Source organism: Eubalaena glacialis, chromosome 5 (genome assembly GCF_028564815.1).
Source record: "Eubalaena glacialis isolate mEubGla1 chromosome 5, mEubGla1.1.hap2.+ XY, whole genome shotgun sequence".
Classification (NCBI taxonomy): domain Eukaryota; kingdom Metazoa; phylum Chordata; class Mammalia; order Artiodactyla; family Balaenidae; genus Eubalaena; species Eubalaena glacialis.
The window spans coordinates 33,514,741-33,538,543 of NC_083720.1; the positions used below are offsets into that span (position 1 = coordinate 33,514,741).

Genomic DNA, 23,803 nt, shown 5'->3' on the forward strand with positions numbered 1-23,803 from the left:
TTTTATATGTTCATTATTTTTCAAAATAGCCTTGCCTATCACCATAGCCTTGCCTATGGTTATAAAATCAGAAGAGAAAAGCCAAAGTCTATTTTTTTTTTTTTTTTTTTTAAATCTGGAGGGCAAGGGCAGGGGCCTGAAGTAATTCTTAAACTTTGGGTTTATTTAATTAATTTATTTATTTATGGCTGTGTTGGGTCTTCGTTTCTGTGCGAGGGCTTTCTCTAGTTGTGGCAAGTGGGGGCCACTCTTCATCGCGGTGCGCGGGCCTCTCACTATCGCGGCCTCTCTTGTTGCGGAGCACAGGCTCCAGACGCGCAGGCTCAGTAATTGTGGCTCACGTGCCTAGTTGCTCCGCGGCACGTGGGATCTTCCCAGACCAGGGCTCGAACCCGCGTCCCCCGCATTGGCAGGCAGATTCTCAACCATTGCGCCACCAGGGAAGCCCCCAAAGTCTTTCTAAATGGCCTTTTTTTCCTCTATGCACCAAAGGCAAGATATTTCATAATTAAATATTAATATGGGCTCTGACCACTGCTTCAATAATCAAAACTCATGTAATTGTTCAGAGACCTGGTACAGCCCATCTCCCCAGCCCAATAAATCACATTAAATTTTAGTTCAACTTTTTCAAGAGGCTGATCTATTTTGTCAGAATCTAAATAATATTTGTTCACACTTTTAATCTAGAAATCCTCCCTCCTAATATGAGGATGAGTTTTACCTTCTTTGAAGGTAAGTTCCTAGTCTCACAGTATATTAGTTTGCTAGGGACGCCATAACAAAATACCACAGATCAGGTGGCTTAAACAAAGAAATCAATTTTCTCACAGTTCTGGAGGCTGAAAGTCCAAGATCAAGATGCCAGCAGTGTTGATTTCTTTCGAGGCCTTCTTAGCTTGTACTCATCATGTGGTCGTCCCTCTGTGCACCAGTCCCTGGTTTCTCTTTTTCTTCTTGCAAGGACACTAGTCATATTTGAATTTGGGTCTCACCCTTAGGGCCTCATTTTAACTTAATCACTTCTTTAAAGACCTTATCTCCAAATACAGTTAGATTCTTAGGTACTGGGCTTTAGGGATTTTAACATATGAATTAGGGGTAGGGGCACAATTCAGCCCATAACCCATAATTTAACGTCTTTGTATTAAAGTCACACAGACTCCATCCTAGGAATTGTGGCCAGGCAAACATTTGGTTAGGTATATCTTGAGGAATATTACACTTTAAAAATATGCAAGAGTTTTTATTAATAGCACTTTTGAAATATTACTTTTCATCAATATATACATTTCTTGTCTTGAGCAGGGTATGAAATCAGTAAATAGTTGGTAAGTTAAAAAGTCATGAACCAACCAATGAAATGTTAAATTAAATAAATGAACTTGTCACTGACGTGGCAATTTTCAAATTGGATCATCCCACCATGCCAGAAGTCATGATGTGATTTTATAAATAAATGTGCTTCTAGTAATTCTACAGACGTAAAGGTTTATTTACTATAAATTCATCTCTAATAATTTTTAAATCCCAAGTAAATTTTTTCTGGGATTGAAAAAACCTTTTTTAAAATCGTCTACAATATTCAGTATAATTGATTCAGTGACTCGTAGACTAAATCACTAGAAATTCCCTAAGGAATTGTGAATGGTCCACCTGGCCCTTCCATGTAGACATTCCCCAAGGTCCTCTCATCAGCTGTACTCTCATCTCACTTTGCACACATTCTCTTGACTTCATCCATTCCCATAGTTTTATTCTCACCTTTCCACAGGTGGCTCCCAAATCTGTATCTCCTCCTAAGGACCCAAACCTACATTTCCAACTGTCTGCTGGGTTTCCTGCAGTGTTTCAGGCACCTCATAGTGTGAACTGATGTCAGGCTCAGGGCTCCCTTTCACCATCTCCTAATCTGAGGTAGATCCGTAAAGCCTCTGTTCTGGAACCATGAGACTGACCATTCGCTGGACTGATCTTTGAAAACTGATAAACATTTTTAGCATAGTAGTTATCTCCCCTCCCCTAAAATATTTGATATTCCCTTTTCTGCTTTATATTTTCTTCATAGCACTTAGCAATAGCAAACTATGCATTTTGCTTATCTTATTTATAATCTGTCTCCCTTTCCTTAAATGTAAGCACAGTCAGAGCTGAAATTTTAACCACTTTTTTGCTTGTTAGTGTGAAGAAAACACCTAAAACTGTGCTGGACCCATGACAGACAGCAAGTAAATATTTTTTGAATAATAAATAAGTGAATCTCAATTCATTTATATTGTCTCTTAGTGATTTAATGTGATGACTCTTGCATGTTCACTATTTTAAGAATTTGGAATACTTCATTTTCCTTGAGTTTTACTATAGTTTTAGTGGAAAATTCAATATTTGAGGTAATTTAAAAACACCTCTGAAGTTTTTCAACTTGGCTATTTATAATTCCAGGTGTATTTTTCCCCTAATATATCAAAAAGGCTTTTAATGTGTGTTAAATTCAAAGTTCTCTTTCAAAAGCATAGTTTGGATTCATCTGAGTACAACAAAAAACACACATCTATTTTTAATGTAGAAAGCATGGTTTTAAATTATTAATATAAATCACAAATGGTTGAGTGGAATCATTTCATATTTTCTAAAAAAAAAAAATTTACCTTTGAACTAAAAAATGAGCATGAGAAGTTTCAGGCCTACGGAGATATGTATACGTACATGTGTGTTTATATATATTCATATATTTTAAAAAAATTTTTAATGAGAAAAACTCAAGTACCTGTTTTCATATACTTATTCAAATTCTTTCTTAACCACAATTATACCATGAAACTGTAGTACTGTCAGCAATTAAAACCAAATTTTCTAATCCCACATTTTAGTATGTTGGGAAAAGGCACAAAATCTTTTTCTTTATATCAAGCAGTCTTTACTTTTCCTTTCAGGAAATTCAAACAGTGCAACTAAATAAAACACAAATCTGCCTTATGATGTTACCCACTACAGAGAAAAAGGAATTCAAATATATTTAAACATACATAAACTTTTGTATTTAATTTTTTTGGCCATGTGTGCCTTAATAATTAAAAAAAAAAGTTTCCATATGTTTTTTGTTCTTTCTTGTTTCCATATTGGCCAGTCAACTTTTTCAGGTTTTTTTCCTTCTGTCTCCTGATTGTTTCATTTCAGCATTAATATACAGTTTTTATGTTTAGCTATAACTTCAACTTTTCCACAAAAGGACAATTTGGCTTTTTATGCCCATTTGAAGCTTTTAAGTTAAACATTGAAAGGCAGGGCACAGATGGGACCCCATTTTCCCTCTTCCAATGTTCCTGCCTGCACACACTTAAGAAGTAGAAACTTTGATCCTTCTGTAACTAATGAAAAGTGAAGCTTGACCTTTTCTTCCATTTGCTTATCTCCCTCTCCTTCCCCCAAGAAGACTGACTTAATTGATAGGTGAAATTAAGAAGATGGTCATTGCACTTCCTTGGCTTAGGTACACCTCTCCCTCCCCTCTTTGAGATCTGTCTGCTTTGAGGAAGTGTGCTTTGCTTTTTTTTTTTTCCCCCCTAGGCTCCTTCACAGGGAAGTGCCCCTGGTTTAGGGCCCGAGAGCCATATCTAAGATTTTGTTTCAATCTACACAAACTGGAGGCAATGAGATTTATAATTTATAAACTTAAGATTAAAATTTAAAAATATATTTCACAAGGCTGATGAAAATTTATGAATAAATTTTTTGGCAGTCTAAAGCAGAAGGATAGGAATCATGGTTTGGTGTTTGCAGATAGAATATCCCTTTCACTACATGGTAGAATACACCCAATATAGTAAGATTGTTTGAAGGCAGTTTCGTATTCCTCGTGATCCTTGCTCCTACAGACAGACTCAGGTCCCTACTCAAAAGAAATACATAGCCACCATGGGTAACACGTTTGTTCTCACATGCTGTGAATCTAAAACTAGTGGCAATGAATGGCCACATGATCTAATAAAACCAATATTTTGACAATGACAATGTCTATTTGACTAAACATTTATCTGATTGCTGTATCTATTCTCAGTCAATTCAGCACATGGGGAGCAACACAGAGTTGCATAGAGTTGGGATGAATAATCATTGTCATATTAGAAAAGTGGGTAGAATTTTGGTTGGTGAATATAGGGAAGGAGATTCAGGGGGTGATGTGAGTAAAAGTGGGCAGAGTGGTTGCCCACTTCTTCATCGTGGGTTTGTGAACGATAAATCTTTTATAGCTAGAGCGTAGGATGCTTTTGGGAGCTTTCATGGAAAAAAATTTGGATAAAATAGGGTGGAAATAAATGCTAGTTGATATTCGATGGAATGAAGAGCCATGGAAAAATTTTAACCGATATGGTCAGATACTAAGAGTATAAAAAAGATATGAGCAGTATGAAGGAAAGTTTAGGGGCGGGAATTGGAATAATGGGAGAAGGAGGGAAGGAAGAAAAATAAGAGAAAATTAGACAAGGTGTCTTATCCAGCTGAAGAGCAATAAAATTCAGAAGCAAAGCAGTCAGCATAGAAAAGAGTATATGTATTAGGGACACATTTTAGAGGCAGATCAACAGATGTTAGCTATTGACTAGATGTGAAAGATGTGGAAAAGAAAGAAGCAGAATTTGACAGATTTTTAACCATATGAATTGGGAGAATGATATTTCATTAATCAAGTTAAAGAATAAATATATATACATAGAATTTTTTTTCAAGTTTTGGAGGATTTTTTAATAATATGGGAAAATGTACAGAATATTTAAATGAGGAATACAGGATACACAACTATATATAATATGATTATGATACATTCACAAACACACATATACATATATATTCGTAGGACACAGATATTAGAAAATTACACCAGAATATGGAGAGAGGTTTCTTATGGGAATAAGATTATGTGTACCTTTACTGTTTCATATTTTCTAATTTTTTTTACCATAAGAATGTATTACTTTATAAACAGAAAAATATAACTATTACTTTAAAAAAGATAGGTACAAAATTGTACTTTTATGATATATCCCAAAATATTTTAGGAGTAGGGATGGGGAGACAAAACTCTGACCAATTAGATATTAAGAAAGAAAAAAAGAGTGATATTCTGAAGATGGCAAGTACAGTCCAATGGGTATGATCCGTGTCGTGGTTCTCCTCTGGTTTTGGTCCAGCTTCCTGAACTGATGAATGGCCAACTTGTCTGGGGCACTGCTTTACAGAGATATTTGAGAGCCCTGTGAGTGTCAGGTTTCCCTTAAGCCTCTAATTAATGATTAACATTGAGTATAACATCAATTGCCTTAAAGCTTTTTTTTTACTCACTAGCATGTGGTTTGTTTTGGAGCTTGGTATTTCTGTAAACTAGCTACTGCACTGACAGAAGATAAGAGTGCAGTGTCTTCAGAACCCGGTTGAAAATCAGATCTGTGCTGTGAGCCAGTGAAGCACAGATTTTATAGAAGGTGATGCTTTAGCATCTTTTCTGGTTTGTAGCCCCTGCCCCTATGTCTGTTTAAAAGAAAAATTACTGTAGCCACCAGAAAATTTAATATTCTTATGTCCCTATAGAGTTTTATAAGTTAAAATATAAGTGATTTCCTTGTTCTATGAAATCTGATAGTATTTTTTTGTCCACAGGAAATAGCACAAATATACATACAATATTTTAACCTTCCTTCTTACCTTTTCTTTCCTTTTAGTTCCCTCTCTTCCTTCCTTTTTTCCTTCCTCCCTCCCTTCCTTCCTTTTCTTAGTTCTGTAGTGCTCAAATCTATTGAGCACCTGCTAAGTACATCCTTTTTTAATTTAAACTTTTAATTTAATCTTCACATTGATCCTACAAAGGAGTCAGAATTTAGTTAATTGGTTTATTGATTAATTAATTAACTCAAGGCTCAGGGAGCTTGAGTAACTTGTCCAAGGTCACCAGTTGGCATGTGTGGGCACTTGGGTTGGAACCCAGATCAGTCATGTTCTTTACCTTTAAAGGAAAACTGTCTCTCTACCCAGAACACTTCTGACACCAAATGTGTGTGTTTTCCACGAGAACTTCTCCAGTTCTCTGTGGACACCAACTGGGTGTCCTACAATTTAATTCATTCTGAAACTAACTACCCAGAGTCAGCATAGACCCCACAGGTTAAGGACTCAGTCCCACCAGACTGTCCCCCCACCTCAGATGCCGATCACAAGTAGTGGGTCTCCAGATTACTCATACTTCTCTCTGGCTTGGCTACAAATTTGGGGTTCCCATAACCCCTCCACCTTAGTTTCTACAATTTGCTATAATGGCTCACAGAACTTAGGGAAATACTTTACTTTCCATTACTGGTTTATTATAAAGAATATTATAAAGGATACAAATGAACAGTTTGTTGAAGAGGTACATATGGCAAGGTCTTGAAGGGTCCTGAATGCAAGAGCTTCAGTTCCTGTGGTGTTTGGGGTATACCACTCTCCCGGCACATGGATGCATTCACCAACCTGGAAGCTCTTAAGAGTTTTTTATGGACATTCCATTACTTAGGCATGATTCATTAAATCATTGGCTATTGGTGATTAACCTAATCCCCAGCCTCATTCCCCTCTCTGGACGTTTGGGATGCGCCTGAATGTAAGTTCCAATCCTCTAATCACATGGTTGGTTCCTTTGGCAGCCAGCAGCCCCCTAGAAGGGTCACTTCGTTAGCATAAACTCAGGTCTTCTTATGAATAATAAAGGATGCTCCTTTCACCCCTACCACTCAGGAAATTCCAAGAGTTTTAGAAGTTCTGTGCCAAGAACCAGGGATGAAGACTCAATATATATTTCTTATTATGTCACAGTATTGCAACATTTATATGGTACTCATATTTTTAGGAGAAAAGAATCAATATGAGACAGTTTGGAAAGTCAAAAAACAAACTAGTTCTTCCTCACAGATAGTTTGAGAAGCATTGAACTAAAATACTGATCCAACTCAAAGTCATTCCAAAAACAACCACATATTAGGACGCATGCCTTTTATGTGCCAGGCACAGTGTTAGGGGCCACAGATTCAGAAACAGTCTATGCTTTCATGGAGCTTACAATAGAGTGAAACAATAAAAAAGCAAACAGACTCTGGGCATGAAGAGTTCAATGTTTTCCATTAAATCTCATTGCTTCCAGTTTGTGTGGATTGAAAGAAAATCTTAGATCATGTGGCCATTCATTGCCACTAGGTTTAGACTCACGGCATCTGAGAACACATGTGTTACCCGTGGTGGCTATGTATTTCTTTTGAGTAGGGACCTGAGTCTGTCTGTAGGAGCAAGGATCACGAGGAATACGAAACTGCCTTCAAACGATCTTACTATATTGGGTGTATTCTACAATGTAGTGAAAGGGATATTCTATCTGCAAACACCAAACCATGATTCCTATCCTTCTGCTTTAGACTGCTAAAAAACTTATTCATAAATTTTCATCAGCCTTGTGAAATATATTTTTAAATTTTAATCTTGAGTGTATAATCTTTGAATTAAACACTACAATTAATAATTAGAATAAACAAATCCTTTAAGAGGTATATTTAAAAAAAAAAAAAAAAGTTTGAGAGTCTACAAGTATTCTAGCCTTGAATCTACCTTAGGTTTATGAAGAGGTTTAGCTTGAAGTGATGGTATTTATTTTGCTTTATTATTATAAATTTTATTCAGTGGTTTGTACACACAGCAATGATAAAAGGCTGAAATAAAAGAGATTGGGAGAGGGGGGCTTCCCTGGTGGCGCAGTGGTTGAGAATCTGCCTGCCAATGCAGGGGACACGGGTTCGAGCCCTGGTCTGGGAAGATCCCACATGCCGCGGAGCAACTAGGCCCGTGAGCCACAACTACTGAGCTTGCGCGACTGGAGCCTGTGCTCCGCAACAAGAGAGGCCGCGATAGTGAGAGGCCCGCGCACCGCGATGAAGAGTGGCTCCCGCTTGCCACAACTACAGAAAGCCCTCGCACAGAAACGAAGACCCAACACAGCCAAAAATAAATAAATAAATAAATAAGAGATTGGGAGAGATTTTGAGAGATTTTGAAATGTCCATCCAGTGGTCTCTGTTTGGTAAATAAGACTAAAATTCATCTAGCAATAAAAAATAAGTGCTAGTTGGTACCATCTAGAAAAATAGCAGAGCTGTTAAGGCAGTTTTAAGTTGATATTTGATAGTAAGGAAGGGGAAAAAGTAAAACTGTTCAACTGATTGAGGTGGGCAACAGATAGTGAAGGGTGTCCCAATATTTCTCAGGGCAAAATAGCATGAAAGACAGTCAGGAATAATACTTTTGGCTCAGCTGTCTATATCACTGTGAATAAAGGGACTAGACAAGTTAATGAGCATATCTAAAAGATGTTACTGAGACCCTCTAGTCATCCGAGGGATGTTTCATTTCTTTAAAAGAAGAATGTTTGATAAATTTGCAACTTGCATTGAAAATTTAATCTCTCAAAGAAAGAAAATTTAATCTCCGAAAAAGTTGACGAAGCAATGAGAAAAAATTCCAACCCACAGGACTTGATTGTTTGTAAAGGGAAATCACAGCTATAAACATGTCAATTCCCAGCTCCAAAACCTTCAAAGACCACAAGTTGTTGGCTGAATAAAGTACTAATAGTAAGGCCCCTCTGCAGTTTGGCTCAAGTTTCCTTTCCAGACTGAACTCCCACTTCCAAAGTGACAGCAGGGCTAGGATTTTATGTGATTCACGTGTTCTTGTTCTTCCCACTATACCAACCTCTCTCCACCATGACACTCTATTCTTCAACTAAACTGGACTCTACTATTTCCCAAAATACATCACAAGTTTTCCCAACATTGTACCTTTGCACATGCTTTTGTCCTCTCCTGTACCGTCCCTGCCTTCTGTCTTCTTCAAGTAGAGGATCAGCCGGAACTAACCATCCATTTCACAGTCTCTCCGTTCCATGCATTTGCCAACTGCCTGCACAATTTCCCTCAAGCACCAACACAACAAATGCAGTGACTAAAGTTAACCTGGCTTGTGTACTTTTTTCTGCATTATGACCCTATTATTTCTGAATTTTTAAGGCAAGGAACAGACTCATATTTTACCTTATTTTAATACTTATTTCAATGAATAATTATTGAATTCCTACCACATGCCAGACAATGGATATATATCAGAGTATAACACGTACAGGATGGAAAAAAGAGACATATACCCACAGGGCTTAATAAATACTAGATGACTAACTGTTCTATAAATATAGCTTTACAGAAGAGCAAAACCCGTCCCCAAAAATGTATAGAACAAAGCTGTTTAGATTTGAGCTACCATTAGCTCAGATGATAACTCAGTTATATTTCTAACATAATCCCCACATCCATCCTAATTTGGGACTGCCACATCCCTATACTTCGCTGGACTGAATTTTTGTGTGCAACACTTGGGTCTTACTTTTACTTATCCTTTAGACGTTCCCACACTCCACTCCCATAGTACCATTCCTTGGGGAAGAAATACAAAAACATCTCAATCTTGGAGGCTTGCAAAGTAACTTTTCTAGACTTGATAATAAGCTGCTCATACAAGGTCCATCAAACGTGTTTATCCCAGACAACACTGCTTCCTCAGAGACTAAGAGATTGAGCTGTTTATAAATTCCTGTTGGTATTCTGTCCTCACAAAGGCTGATCATCCTTCCAGCTCCTCAAAGTCAAGTGACATTTGATTAACTGGAAACTTGCATTGCTATTTCATTAATGTTCCTCCCTAGTTTGCATTACCTTGGGTTTTATAAGACCAAGCCTTTTTGACAGATAACTCATAGTTCATTTCTCTATCACATTGTGCCATTTGGACTTGCCTCCCTAACCAAAGACTATCTTCTTTTGGATGTTAAGTGTATTTGATTGCTTTCTGTGGCTCATTAAAGTGTTTCATTTTAAAAGGAAATTGTTTACCCATTTAATGAAAAGTGTTGAATGCCAACTGAGCCATTTGGGTTTATTTGGTGGGCTATTTAAAAAAAATTCTTTTTAAAAACTGGGCATTTATTCCTAACAGCATTCAAACAATTAGTTGAAACTTCCCTTAGAAAAATTTGATCCCAGATTTTACAGTCACCCTGCCATAGTTCAAAGCTGTGATAAGAGTTTATTAAGGCCTGGGCTAGATTCCGGCAACCTGTCTCCTGTGAGTCAAGTGTGGGAATCTGCAGAGAGTGCTAGACTGGGACATGCGGCAGCTTTCGATAGGCTGTTGTGGCATCCCTTAAAAATGATGTTCTGCAATTATGCTACATTCAAACTCTCCAAAGACTCCCTGTCGCCATGAGAATGAAATATAATCTCCCTGCAACGCCTGAAGACATTGCACCTTCAGGGCCCTGGAAGCATCTCCAAACCCACCTCTCCTTTTCCCTCTACTCTCTAGTCACTTGTGCCTTCTTCCTGTTCTTAGGCTCTGCTCACTCCTGTGTCAGAGTCACTGAACTTATCCTCCCTCGCCCTGGAAGGTTCTTCCTTCAGATCCTCACGTGGCTCCCTCCTTCATATCCCTTAGGCCTTTGCTCTGATGAGATATCTTCAGAGAAGCCCCTGCGAACGCTCTGTGGCTAAAGGCTCCACCCTGTTCCTGTCCTCCCCTCTCCTCTCTCCCAGCCTCTCTCTACCCCATCACCCAATTTTGTAGCACATCATCACTCTATTTCATAGCACATATCAATATCTTAAATATCATTTATTTTGTTTTACTTATAATCTGCCTCTCTCCACCAGAATATAAGCTCCACAAAAACAAGGACTTTTTCTCATCTGCAACTATATTCCCAGCACTCAGAATCTGCCAAGATAGGTGCTAAATAGATATTTGGTTAGTCAGTAGATACATATTTAATTATAAGAGAGACTGAGCATTGCATGTGATAAGATCAAAGGAAGAAGGCAGTTATGGCAGCTGTGGCCTCCACCCTGCTGTCTGAGTAATTAAGCAATGCCCTCCTTGGCAATCTGCAGCATTGTGGTTAACTCGGCCCACCCTCCTTACAAGATGGTTTGGTGCTATTGAGCCATGGAGGGGTCTCACTTTCTTCACCACCTCAGTGGCTTATCAACATTTTCATCTCACTCTCTTACAGTACAATCTCTGAAAGGACTTATATGTAACATTCTCCACACTGGTATATTTCCATTGATGTTTTAGCAGCTCATAGGTTTGTCCTGGTGACTGGACTTCCCCCTGGTTTGGAAGGCCTTCAGTATAGTACACAGAGACTTAATAACGCCATCCTCTTCCTATAGTTTGGAGGATGCACATTCATTAATTCATTCCACATGTACTTACGAAGCAGAGGATATTATGTTCCAGGCACCTTTCTAGATACTGGAGATAAAATAGTCAAAAAAGTGTTTTAAGAATTAAAAATCCCTGCTCTCCTGTAATTCACATTCTAGTAGAAGAATCAGACAATAAACAAAATAATTTGAAGTGAATTACATAATATGCTCAATGTATTAAATGCTACTGAGAAAAATGTAACAGGATGTACGGACAGAAAATGAATCAAGTAAAGGATTATAATTTTAACAGGATGGTTACAGAAACTCTCACTAAGGCGTGGAAATTTAAGGAAAGATTTGAAGGAAATAAGGAAGCAAATCATGTGAGTATCAGGAGCACAGGTAAAAGTAAAGGAGTAGCAAAAAGGCTGACATGGCCAAGTGAGCAAGGTTGTAGGGGGGTTGGAGGTGGAGATAGGAGAGGTAGTCAGAGAGCTAAGAGGGGGCCAGGTCACAGGATGGTATGGACCATGGTGGTAAAGACCATAGCTCTTACTCTGAGGGAGATGAGAGCCCCTCAGAAGGTTTTGAGCAAAGAAGTGACTTGATCGGCCATATGTTTAATAGGATCACACTGGCTGCTGAGTAATAATAGACTGTAAGAGATCAAGGTCAGGAGAAGGACAGTGCAATAATCCAGGAAACAGATGATGGACCTTGGACGAGGGTGGTAATATATGGTGTTAGGAAATGTTTGGATTCTGGATAATCAATGTTTATTGACATACTGCTCAACTCTCATAAAAAAGAGAAGCAATGTAACACGGTGGATAAGAGCACAACCTCTAACATCAGATGATTTGGGTATAGCTCGTGACTCTGACATCTCCTTAATGCTTGAATTTATACAAGTTAATTGTCCTCCCTAAATCTCAACATATTCTTCTGTTATAAGGGAGATAGGAGGAGTGCATTAGTTACTAACGCTAGATATTCTAACAGATCCAAAGCTGGGAAATTGCTCTAACAGGACAGAAATTTATTTCTAATTGATGTAAAGTCTCATGAAGGTATTTCTGATCAGTGGGGTCTCTCCCATAAAAAGTGATTCAGAGGCCCACGCTGCTTCCATCTTATGGCTCTGCCATTTTTCAACTTTTGCCTTCTGAGTTCTCCCCGGGCATGGATTTCCATCCAGCAGATGGGACAGAAACAGAAGTCTCATTTGTGGAAAAATTTTAATGGGCTGAGCCTGGAAGCAATACAATAGTTTCTGCCCGCATTTCACTGACCAGTGAACTCAGCATTTGGTCTCACAGTCACTCCTAACTACAAGGACTCTGGGATACCTGTTCTCACTGTGTGCCCAGAAAAAAGAAATGGGTTTGGTAAGCAGCTGATCAGACTTCACTACTATCAGTCTCCATCAGGGAACTACTGAGGGCATTGGATGAGACAACAGTTGGGAAGCACTTACCCGAAGCCCTGCTAAAATACCTGGCTGTTACTCACTCAGGAATGCACAGGGGAAGGAGAGAGCCACACCCACAGGTGTTTCTCCTACCATCCAATTCAGAGTGCTTTCTGCCTGTTTGGTTGGAGGAGAGCTGGTCTTAGAAGAGTTCCCCAGTTATCTCCTTCTGTGAGTAGAAACCCAGACCCTTTCCACTTAGCTTCCTCAACATTTATTAAAACAGAATACTAACACTGATGTGAGAGCAGTAAATTTTAAAGAAGTATTTCCGTTCACATACAATCTTAGATGCCATGCTTAGTAATATAAAAAAGTAGGTATCAAAAATTCTCAAGCAGCCTTTAGTAGAACTATTCATTGAGCAGAGGTAATAGGGGCACCCACAATTCATCCCCCCTTTGCTAAAAATAAATTTCTAAACAACTTTATTGAGTTACAATTTATATACCATAAAATTTACTCATTTTAAGTGTACGATTCAATTATTTTTGGTAAATTTACAGAGCTTTACAACCATCACCACAGTCCAATTTTAAAACATTTCCATCATCCTACAAGGTTCCCTCATGCCCATTTGCAGTCAATTCCTTCCACTGTACCCAGTCCCAGGCAACCACTAATCCACCACTTTCTGCCTCAATAGATTTGCCTCTGGGGGCATTTTATATAAATGGAATCAAATAATATGTGGTCTTTTGTGTCTGGCTTCTTTCCCTTATAACAATGTTTTAGAGGTTCATCCATGTTGCAGTATGTATCAGAAGTTCATTCATTTAAGTTGTTTAATGGTATTCTATTGTATTGATATGCCATATTTTGTTTATCCATTTATCAATGGATGATCATTTGAGCTGTTTCCAGTACTTGGCTATTGTGAATAATTCTAGCTGGGCTCCCATCCTTGCAATGGTAGTCAGATGCTATCCTCTTAGAGGCTTTGTCCAGAGATGGCAGTGACATTTACAGTAACAGAGTGGCATAGTGGAAAGACCATCAGATTTGACACCAAAATGACTTGGACTTAAACCTTACCTCTCTTTTTTCTGAGCTATCTGGCAGGGAATAACCTCAAACTTGCTGGTATTAAGAGCCTAGAATGGTTTTTGACACAGTAGATGCTCCACAAATGTAAATTCCCACTTTATTGCCCTCGCTCCATTGCTTCACATTCTCTGTAAGAAAACTCAGAACCTCTTATCAGTGCCCGCACATGCTGAGCCAAAGTTTCTCATATTCATACACATTGTTTTACCAAGACAGTGAGTAAAATGAGAGTACTTTCCATGTGTGGTTTGGAGGAAGCCATTTTCTCTCCTTCACTCTTCCTAGAGGTCCATAAAATAAGAGCTTCTGCTCTCTCAGATGTGTTGGTTAGAAGCATCCATCCTTCTTCTAGATCCCATTTATTCCTCTCTGCGGGAGAACAGTGATTTATCTGTTTGACGTGCTGAAGAGTCTGATATTCATTGATCCACATTTCTCCAGTGGTCAGGGTTAACATGGTAAGTCACTGCACACACATAGGAGGCCTCCCTCTTGTGCCCCTGACCTGGGCTTCCTGGCTCAACATGATGAGGATACGTTATTGCTCTGGAGGCCTTACTGTTCAAGTAAATCCAAATATAAATCTGGAAAAGAATATTAGGAAGTCAAATAGGCCACATTCAATCTTCATTTGCCAATCTAGATTTACCTACAAAAAAGTTGACAATATAATTTTCGGATTCCTCTGCCTAGTTCTCAATCAGCTGCCATTTTGAGGAGCAAAGGATCTGATTAATTCTCTCAAGCCCAACATATGGAGGCTGTTTGTCTCTTTCAGAAACACAGAGCTGGGAATATATTCAGGCAGACTAACAGTTGCAGTCTTATTTTCCTTCCATGTGTAGAAGACTGTTCTTAGGACTAACCACCCAGTAATGTAATATTAGTATCCTATCATTTAACACAAGTTTATCCAATCCCTCTTGGGTTTCCCAAAGGAATCTGTTAGCCTTCTTTCTCTGAAGTAACAAATTACAGTTTGAGTCTGCCTCATATACCACATCAATCACTCGTTCAGTCCCTGGGATTGCTAAATGGTTGACCCAACTGTGTAGTTTTAACTGTCCAATCATTTGGATTTGGGGTGTTAAAACAACTGAAGTGGTCTGACTACTTGGATTTAAAATGCCTGACAAACCAAGATGAAGACTAAAACATCCAATTTAACTGGAAACCAAACAAAGTTGTGCAATCTTTTAGATGTGTTCGCATGTGTTCACAAGCACACAAAGTGTCGCTCAGGTTCTCATTCTCTCTTCCCTCCTCCCCTCCCCTTTTCCTTTTTTCTCCTTCTCTTCCTTCCACTTCTCTCTCCTTCTCATCTCTCATGTTTCTCTAGTTCAATCTTTGTCTCTTTCTTTGTACACTTAACTCCCTTCTTGTCTGTATCTCTTTCTTAGAGGTAGCAAATATTCATAATGATAAAACAGACATTTTTTATTAGCAGTGCTTCCTTCTCATTTCACCCCACATCAGAATCTAAGAAATACTAAAAAGAAATTGTTACACTTGTTTTCTGGAGGATTGAGATGAGTCGGTGAACTAGTTCATCCTGCATAAGAAGAAACAATGTGACATTGGCAGAAGGAGTTGAGATACAAGGAACACCCCACAGAATATAGCAGCTCACAGCATATTACTAAGATAGGGCAAGCCTCCCTGTAGCCCTTAGCACTATCTAAATCTTTAGAATAACAACTTGAAGGTTGCCCTGTTTATTTACAATCCAGTGTCATTCTCTTGGCAGCCATCCTTATCCTTTGCCTCTCTTCACCTTTTGGCCAGGGATGTTTGGCCAAGTCCCTCAGAGAACAGTAAATCACTAACTCTGTGAAGATTCAAGCCTCCAATCCCCAACAATGACCACTGAAGTAAGATAAAAGCTGAACAGTTAGGAAATAGCAGGAGACACATTAAATTTTTAGCAGAGGAAGGTCATCACCTCTGGGCTTCAAGTTAGCCTCTGATATCATAAGGTCATCCTTTAAGACTGGGAAATTAAAGGTGCAAGTGCCCCTCACGTGGATCAGCGCAGAATACACAGCTGGGCACTCCCAAGAGGATCAATGCCCTGTCAGTGATGCGGCAACAAGTGTTAGGGAAATCCTATGAGCAGCTCTCCAAAGCTGATTGTTGGCCATCATTCAATGTTAAAAATCCTCATTTTGAAGACAACTCTCAAGGACTCAGCTTTTGAGATTTTTGGCTCATCAAAGTAAGTTACTCTCAGTACTACAGAAAGTAACCGTATTCAAAACACAACAGAGCCTTGTCTAAGAGAGAATGAGAGGAATTAAAATTTTCTCTAATGTGTAAAGGAAAGAGCACAAAAACCCTTAATTAAAAAAATGTGATATTTGGAAAGTACTTTCTATTATGCAACAGATTACTCAGTACAACAAATGTTTGGGTTTGTTTCCCCCCCCCCTTGAAAAATGGGACAATTTAATCATAAGATCCTTAATGCATTGCAAATTGATTTTTGTTTCAGTTCCTTCTGATTTCTTTTAAAATAAACTGACAATTGTCCTGCTGTCAAGACTCACTCTAAGACACCATATGTTTCAAATATCTTATTCTGGATTTTACTTAGACCTGAAAAACTAAGTAGAGAGATGGGAAAACTTTTGTATTAATTTAATCGTATTGATTTATTAGATTTAGACACTTCATTTTAATGTCTAATGATACCAACGTATCAAGTATAGGAATCATGCATAATGTTAAGAGAATAACATAGTATAGAAAATTTAACATCTTTTTAAAAAAATATTTATTTATTTAGGCTGTGCCAGGTCTTAGTTGTGGCATGCGGGATCTTCATTGCAGCATGCAGGCTTCTTAGTTGCGGCATGTGGACTCCTTAGTTGCGGCATGTGGACTCCTTAGTTGCAGCATGCACGCAGGATCTAGTTCCCTGACCAAGGATCGAGCCTGGGCACCCTGCATCTTAAGGTACTCTAAAAATATTCAGTAATGACAATTGGCCCCCATATTTAGTCACGATCTTTAAGGATTCTGTATCTATAAATATCAAAATATTTGGGTTAATGTTTTCTTCCTTCATAATTCTATTGGAAACAAGTTTACTCATTACAATGAGGTCATATAATTATCTTCACAGTTTAACCCTGCCACAAAAATGCTTTTTGTTTAATAATTAAATGTGAAAAATCATATGGTGATGATGAGTTAAATAAACCACTACCCTGGGAACAGCATCTTCATTCTTTGTCCTAAACTGACCGACGACAGTAAGTAATTTTCTTCCTAAGAAAGATATCAGGGGAGGAAAACATTTTGGCTGCCTACAGTATATTCTATAAAAGTGTGCTGATAGTTCTCAGGCCAAGGAGAGCTCTCCACTCCACAGTTCACTTATAGACATAGGTTGATTCCTTATACTATATATTTTTTATTGCTCTTAAAATGGAAAACTACAGATAAAAATATAACAAACACCCATGTATCTACCACATACAGTTAACAAATGTTAACATTTGAATACGTTTACTTCAGCTCTGTTAACACAGGTCTTTTTGTTTATTGTTCATTTGTTTCTTACTGGGAAATAACCCATTATTGATAAAGTTGACATTGCCGTTGTACACTTACCTTGTCATGTTTCCTTCCCTCTTTCCCCACAAGAAATCTCTATCTTATGTTTGGTTTACACCTTCCTGTTCATGTTTTTATTCCTTCTCTCTATGGAAATAGAGATGATCGAGAGAGAGATAACCAGGTCCAATATATAGGCTATTTTATCATAGTATATATGTTCTTCTTACTGTTTGCTCATTGGCTTTGGTTTTTTTTTGCTCTGTCAGTGTCAATACATGTAGATATAGCTCTTTTAATTACAATAATCTATTTCATTAGCTAAATATACTACAGTTTATTTACCCCTCTATTGATTGTATTTAGATTGTTTCCAGTCTTCACTATTAAAATTAATGTTCCTTGTAAATGTCTCTGTGTCTCCGTGTGCACATATGCCAAGAGTTTCTCTGGGATATATACCAAGAAGGGGAACTGCTAGATTTTCAGGTAAGTGCATTTTTAATAATACTGTTGTCAAAACGCTTTCCAAAATTTACACTCCTACCATCACTGTATGAAAATACTATTTTTTTAAAAAAATTATTTATTTATTTATTTTTGGCGGTGTTGGGTCTTCGTTTCTGTGCGAGGGCTTTCTCTAGTTGCGGCAAGCGGGGGCCACTCTTCATCGTGGTGCGCGAGCCTCTCACTATCGCGGCCTCTCTTATTGCGGAGCACAGGCTCAGTAATTGTGGTTCACGGGCCCAGTTGCTCCGCTGCATGTGGGATCTTCCTGGACCAGGGCTCGAACCCGTGTCCCCTGCATTGGCAGGCAGATTCTCAACCACTGCGCCACCACGGAAGCCCTGAAAATACTATTTTTTGAAGTCCTTACTTGTTATTTTCAAACTTTAAAAATGTAGAATTTTCAGATTTTGAAATTGTTGCTAATCAATGGCTATGAAATTATATTTCATTATTATATTAAATGGCATCTTATTTACTACTAAACTTTTCAAAGTTGACTAGTCATTTGAGTTTCCTTTTTCCTAAACTGAATCTTCATATCCTTTGCCCATTGTTATGGGGTTGAGATGTGGAGAACAGGCTGGGACTATGGACCAAATGGCAGTGATTGGTTGTTATAAATAAGTTAATCATGCTCAGATGTACCTGTTAAATTCTAACATGCATGTTTTTAGGCTAAATGTGATAGAATGCTTCTTGTAACTTTGCTTAGCATCACCTGTGCTTCACACACCCGGAGAAGATATAAAGGTTGCTGTACAGTCCAGAATAATGTCATTTAAATTTCCTTCAAGGTGACTTTTCTGACTCTTCCAAAAACATAGATTTGTAGAATCCTGAGACTGGGATGAAAAAAGGCTATTTTAGATATGCAATATCCTTTCCACATCTTCTATTAATAGCTTCTATACCCATATTTTTAAAGCAAGGTAAAACATTTACTTGTTCACAGTAATACATGAGCTTGATCAATTGCATTCAATCCAACAAAGTAAGCAGGTACCCATTCACAATTCTCTTTTTGTATTAGGTTGCCTTTTCTGTATTTATTTATAAAATGTCTATGTATATTCTAGATATTAATCCTTTGCTCTCTATGTCATAAACATCTTCTCTCATTCTTGCTTATTGCATCTTTTGTTGTTTGGAAATTTATAATTTCAATATAGTTAAATGTATCAATATATTCCTTTATGGTTTATTCTTTTTTGTGTGACTTGTTTAAGATAGTTTCTCTGCCCCAATGCAATGAAGATATTCTTTATATTTTTCAGAAAGTGATACGGTCTTTAATCAAATGGAATTGAATATATGCATATCTTTTTTTCACATTTGGATATGCAGTTTGCATTTATCATAGTTTGACATATTGTAATGACACTCCTCTCATGAACTGCTATGCCATATATGCAAGGTCTGAGTGATTTTTTTGTTTGTTTGTTCATTTCTGCTTTCTCTTTTGTCCTTTTGATGTAGTTGCCCTTTCCTGAGCCAACACCATAGTGGTTTACATCCTGTAAGTATATAAATAAGTCTTGGTAACTAGTATGAGAAGAGTGTCTTCCTCCTTCTTTCTCTTCAGAATTAATTCAGTTGTTTTTGGACTTATACCCTTTCATATTAATTTTGGAATAAATTTCTCAAATCCTGTGAAAAACACTGCTGAAATTTTAATTGAAGTCACATGGAATTTATAGATAAATTTGGGTGAGTTGAAATCTTTATGATGCTGAATCTTCATAGCTATGAACATAGTACACATTTCCATTTAATCAAGTTCCCCTTTAAATGCTTCAAAACTATTTTATAATTTTATCCATGTAAAACTAGAATATCTGTTTGCAATTTATTTCTAGTTATCTTATTGTTTTGTTATATTGTAAATGCTTTTAAAAGATATAATATTTTCAAAGAGTTTATTCCTATCATATATGAATACTATGGATTTTATATATAAATCTTATCCCCACCATCTAGCTGATGGATTCACTAGTTGTGTGATTATATGTGTGTATAATCTCTGTGTATATATATATCCTTGAGTATATATGAACATATATCATAGATACTCATATATATGTATCACCAAGCTTATTATTTGGGCTGCTCCATAATACTTGTAACTGTTCAGTTTTATGAAACATTTTAAGAATATAGTTATATCTTAAAACTCAGATTATTAAATACCAAAATTATTTAGTTTGCTAGAAAAACATCTTAAAAGCATGGTATTAATTACTAGGGAGAATATAGAAAATATCACATAAGTCCCTGCTATGACCAAGTTTGTCTTCTCAACAAGCCAAAATAACCTCAGGAAAAATAACATCAACAATAATAATAATGACTACATTGTATTGAGCTCTTATTGAGCTTTTATTGAGCTTTTTGAGCTGAGAACAAGTACTGTTCTCAGCACTTTACTGCTCTAACTCATTTAATCCTCACAATAAGGTAAGAAAGCTAAGCAGAAGTTAGTTTGCTCAAGCACGCTGCTGGCAAGTGGCAGCACTTTTGAGTTTCTCTGAACGGAAAAATGTGGAATATTAGTCTGTTGTTCTCAACTGCAGATGCTTAACCATAATTCTGAGACAACAGGGCACCCCTTTGGGTTCCTGACACAACCCTGGTATGTATTTTGATTTACGTTGATCTTATCATAGTTGTGGTCTTCACTGTAAGTCATTGTAGCGAAAGATAAAAACTTTCTTTCGCCTTAAATCTGCACCATCTCCACATGCTCCGATATTAAAAGCGGTCACAATTAAATTCACTTTTAAGCCTTTTTAAAACTTGATATGCTAGTTGATTCAAATTCATCTTAAATCATTGCTTTCTTTGAAAAACCTAAGAACTCTTAGTAGCTTTTTTTGTAATTAATTTATTTATTTGGCTGTGCCGGGTCTTAGTTGCGGCACGTGGGATCTTTGTTGCTGCCTGCGAGATCTTCGTTGCACCCTGCAGATATAATTCCCTGACCAGGGATCGAACCCGGGCCCCCTGCATTGGGAGTGCAGAGTCTTAACCACTGGACCACCAGGGAAGTCCCCTTATTAACTTTTAAATGAACAGTATATATGATCTTATATGTTTATATTAGGAAACGAAGTCCTAGGAGACTGTAAAAGTCCCACAGTTCAAAGTCTCATGGAGAGTCAGAGGCGGAATTGTACTTCACAGGATTCCTAGCTAAGCTCCTTGTCTGATCTTCCATAAAATGCAGATGGAGATCTGACACCTCAGTGATATTGAAAATTAGCTTAAATAAAGTTTATCAAGTGATATAGTAATATCATTGCTTCAAAGAGAAGTTAAAATAACACCCCTGCCCCCCACCCCAGCAATAGAGAGCTTCAATTTGGGAACTTGCAGAAATCCAGTGAAATAGAGCCTTAAATAAAGTCAGTTAAAATTTTATCTCCTTAAAATTTATAATCTTCTTAGTTGAAGTTTGATTTTGTTTCCATACATTTTCATGGGTTCTACTTTCAAACTGTGTTGTGGAGAGCCCTAGCCATGTAACATAGGTACCCTTGGGTCTATCTGAGTGCACAGGTCAAAAGGAGACTCCACTCCTGGAGCTCCAGGCCCCCACCCCTTCCTTTCTTCCTCCAGAGCAGCTCTGCTTTTATCTGTGACATTGGGTGGAGGAATAAGATTGCATTAAAGTAATGGTTCTAAATCCACTGTTTCAGGGCATCTAATCAGCTAAAATGTCTACTTATCTAACTGCACACATTTTATTCTAAGCCTATAGAGTACAAGTGAGTTGTAAAGCAATAGACTACACTCTGAGGTCAAATGTAAAAGGCTGGCCTCTCTGAAAGAAAACCGTTTCTCAGACAACACTGAATAAAGATTATGGAGTGCTACATTTATTTATTTGATGCCTTAGATAGAGTTTAGTGCCTTAAGAGCTGGACTGGAAACATCCTCTATAAATACCCCAGAGTGCCCTAAAGAACTGGTGTAATTCATTCTGAGCTTTTAGTTATTTCTGGCATCTTCAATTTACTTGGCTTTGGTCCTGATACTTAATACTTGATTCTATTTCTGGCCGACACAAACAATATATAAACAGCCATAAACGCAAAAATTATTTTAAATCCACATCAGACCTGTAATTCAGTTCAACAAAAGCAGGATTTTGTGGCATCCTGCCTTCAGACGTTTTTGTTGTGCTATGTGTTAAAAGTATTTAGCATTAATCTAAGATATGTGTTCAGAGTTGAACCTCTTTCTGGTAATGATGCTGAGGTCAGAATTAAACAAAAATCGTGGACATGAGCTCTGGAGTATGAACCTCTACTCCTCCACTTACCAGCTGTGAGACCCTGGGCAAATGATTTAACTTCCCTGTATCTTAGAGACAATAATGATACCTATTCCATAGGCTGCTGTAAGGATCAAATGCAAAAAATACATGTAAACCACATGGAAAAGCATCTATCATATACCTTGCCTATAGTAAGTGCTCAATCAACAAGTTATAATACAAGACTAATGTTATAAACTGTGCTATATCACACTTCCAATTTTTAGTTTGTTTGCCAACAATGGAGCATGATTTGACCTGCCATACAACTGAATCTATGCTATAATGAGTTTTAGTTTATGGTCACAAATGGCCTAGATTATCCAATTAATATCAAAATTTGTAATTTAAGAAATATTAAGGAATGCCCATTAAAATTTCTATTTTTTGGAATTAACATTTTTGTTAATCTCTGGTTTTCAAAATCTCATAAAGTTATTTTTTCTCTACTATTTTCTGGGACTCAATCTCCCCATTAGGCATTTTCTCATCTAACATTAGGAACATTTAAGACCCTCCTTTGTCATCAGTTTTGTTTGTTTCTTCTTCTGTAGGTCATCTCTTATATTAGAAAGAAAATTTTAAAAAGAAGAAAATCTAGAAGAATAGGCATGCAGTTTGGCTCTGTTCAGCTAGACTTTACTTAGCAGAGAATGGCATGTTTTGATTACGCATCCTTGATACACTTGCCAATTCTTCATTCAGTTCTGGGACTGTTGATTCCCTGCCTGTCTCATTGTTATCTACCATCCTTGCTCCTGAGAGTGAACACATTTTGAGGAATTATGCCACCTAAGAAAAGGTTCTTTCCCTCTTCTGTCAAGTGCCAAGAAAGGGCCTGTAGTTAGATGAGACAGCTAGAGAGAAAGGAGACATATTTGTTGTGGCTGTGAAATAATTATCAGAATGAAGCATGCATAAATGACATCTAAGGTTGGACTACTCTGGAAGGAAACAATATTTATCAAGTGAAAGGTCAGATTGTTTGAGTCATCATTAGTACTTGATAGTTATAAAATAATTTAGGAGAAAGCATAACCATCCACATAAAAGACAGCAAGGCCAAAATGCTTGGTAAATTGTTTGTCTCACAGCTGCTTTGCTGTCATTAGTGGCTTTGATAACTGGCTGGTCCATTATAAATCTAATTTAACTTCACCTTCAAATAAAGTTCTCTAGGCCCTCATCCTCCACACATTGGAACATGTACCTATATAAAGTGTGAAGAGATTTTCCTGTCCTCAATAAGCATTGTCTCTCAGATCTCAGATGAAGATTGACAATTCAATGTGTGCTCCTGTGACCCAACTGAATTCATCTCTCTGCAGTCCTATCACACAAGGGTGTAATTTTATTTATTTTTAAATCATATTCTGAACTTTTATAAGGAAGCAAGTTTATATCAATGAATATGCCACCTGTAGAAGACCTGGTTTCTTGAAAACCTAAATTTGCTTTCAAGTAAAATTTAAAAATAATAATACCAAACACTTAAATTTATATTACACCTGTTGTCCTAGAATAATTATTTATAATTCCCCCTTTCAGCTTCAAATGCATTCCACTTTGGGTGCTCAATTAGATGGTCACTATATTTATATAATACTTACTAGGTGCTCTATGAAATTT

The 23,803-nt window shown here is 37.4% G+C and overlaps 1 non-coding gene across 1 annotated transcript; it reads right to left on the reverse strand.

Moving 5' to 3' along the window:
• Positions 1 to 20,829: 20,829 nt before the first annotated feature.
• TRNAG-CCC (transfer RNA glycine (anticodon CCC)) lies at positions 20,830 to 20,902 on the reverse strand. Its single transcript has one exon. It is a non-coding gene; the product is annotated as a tRNA-Gly (tRNA).
• Between the last annotated feature and the right edge of the window lie 2,901 nt (positions 20,903 to 23,803).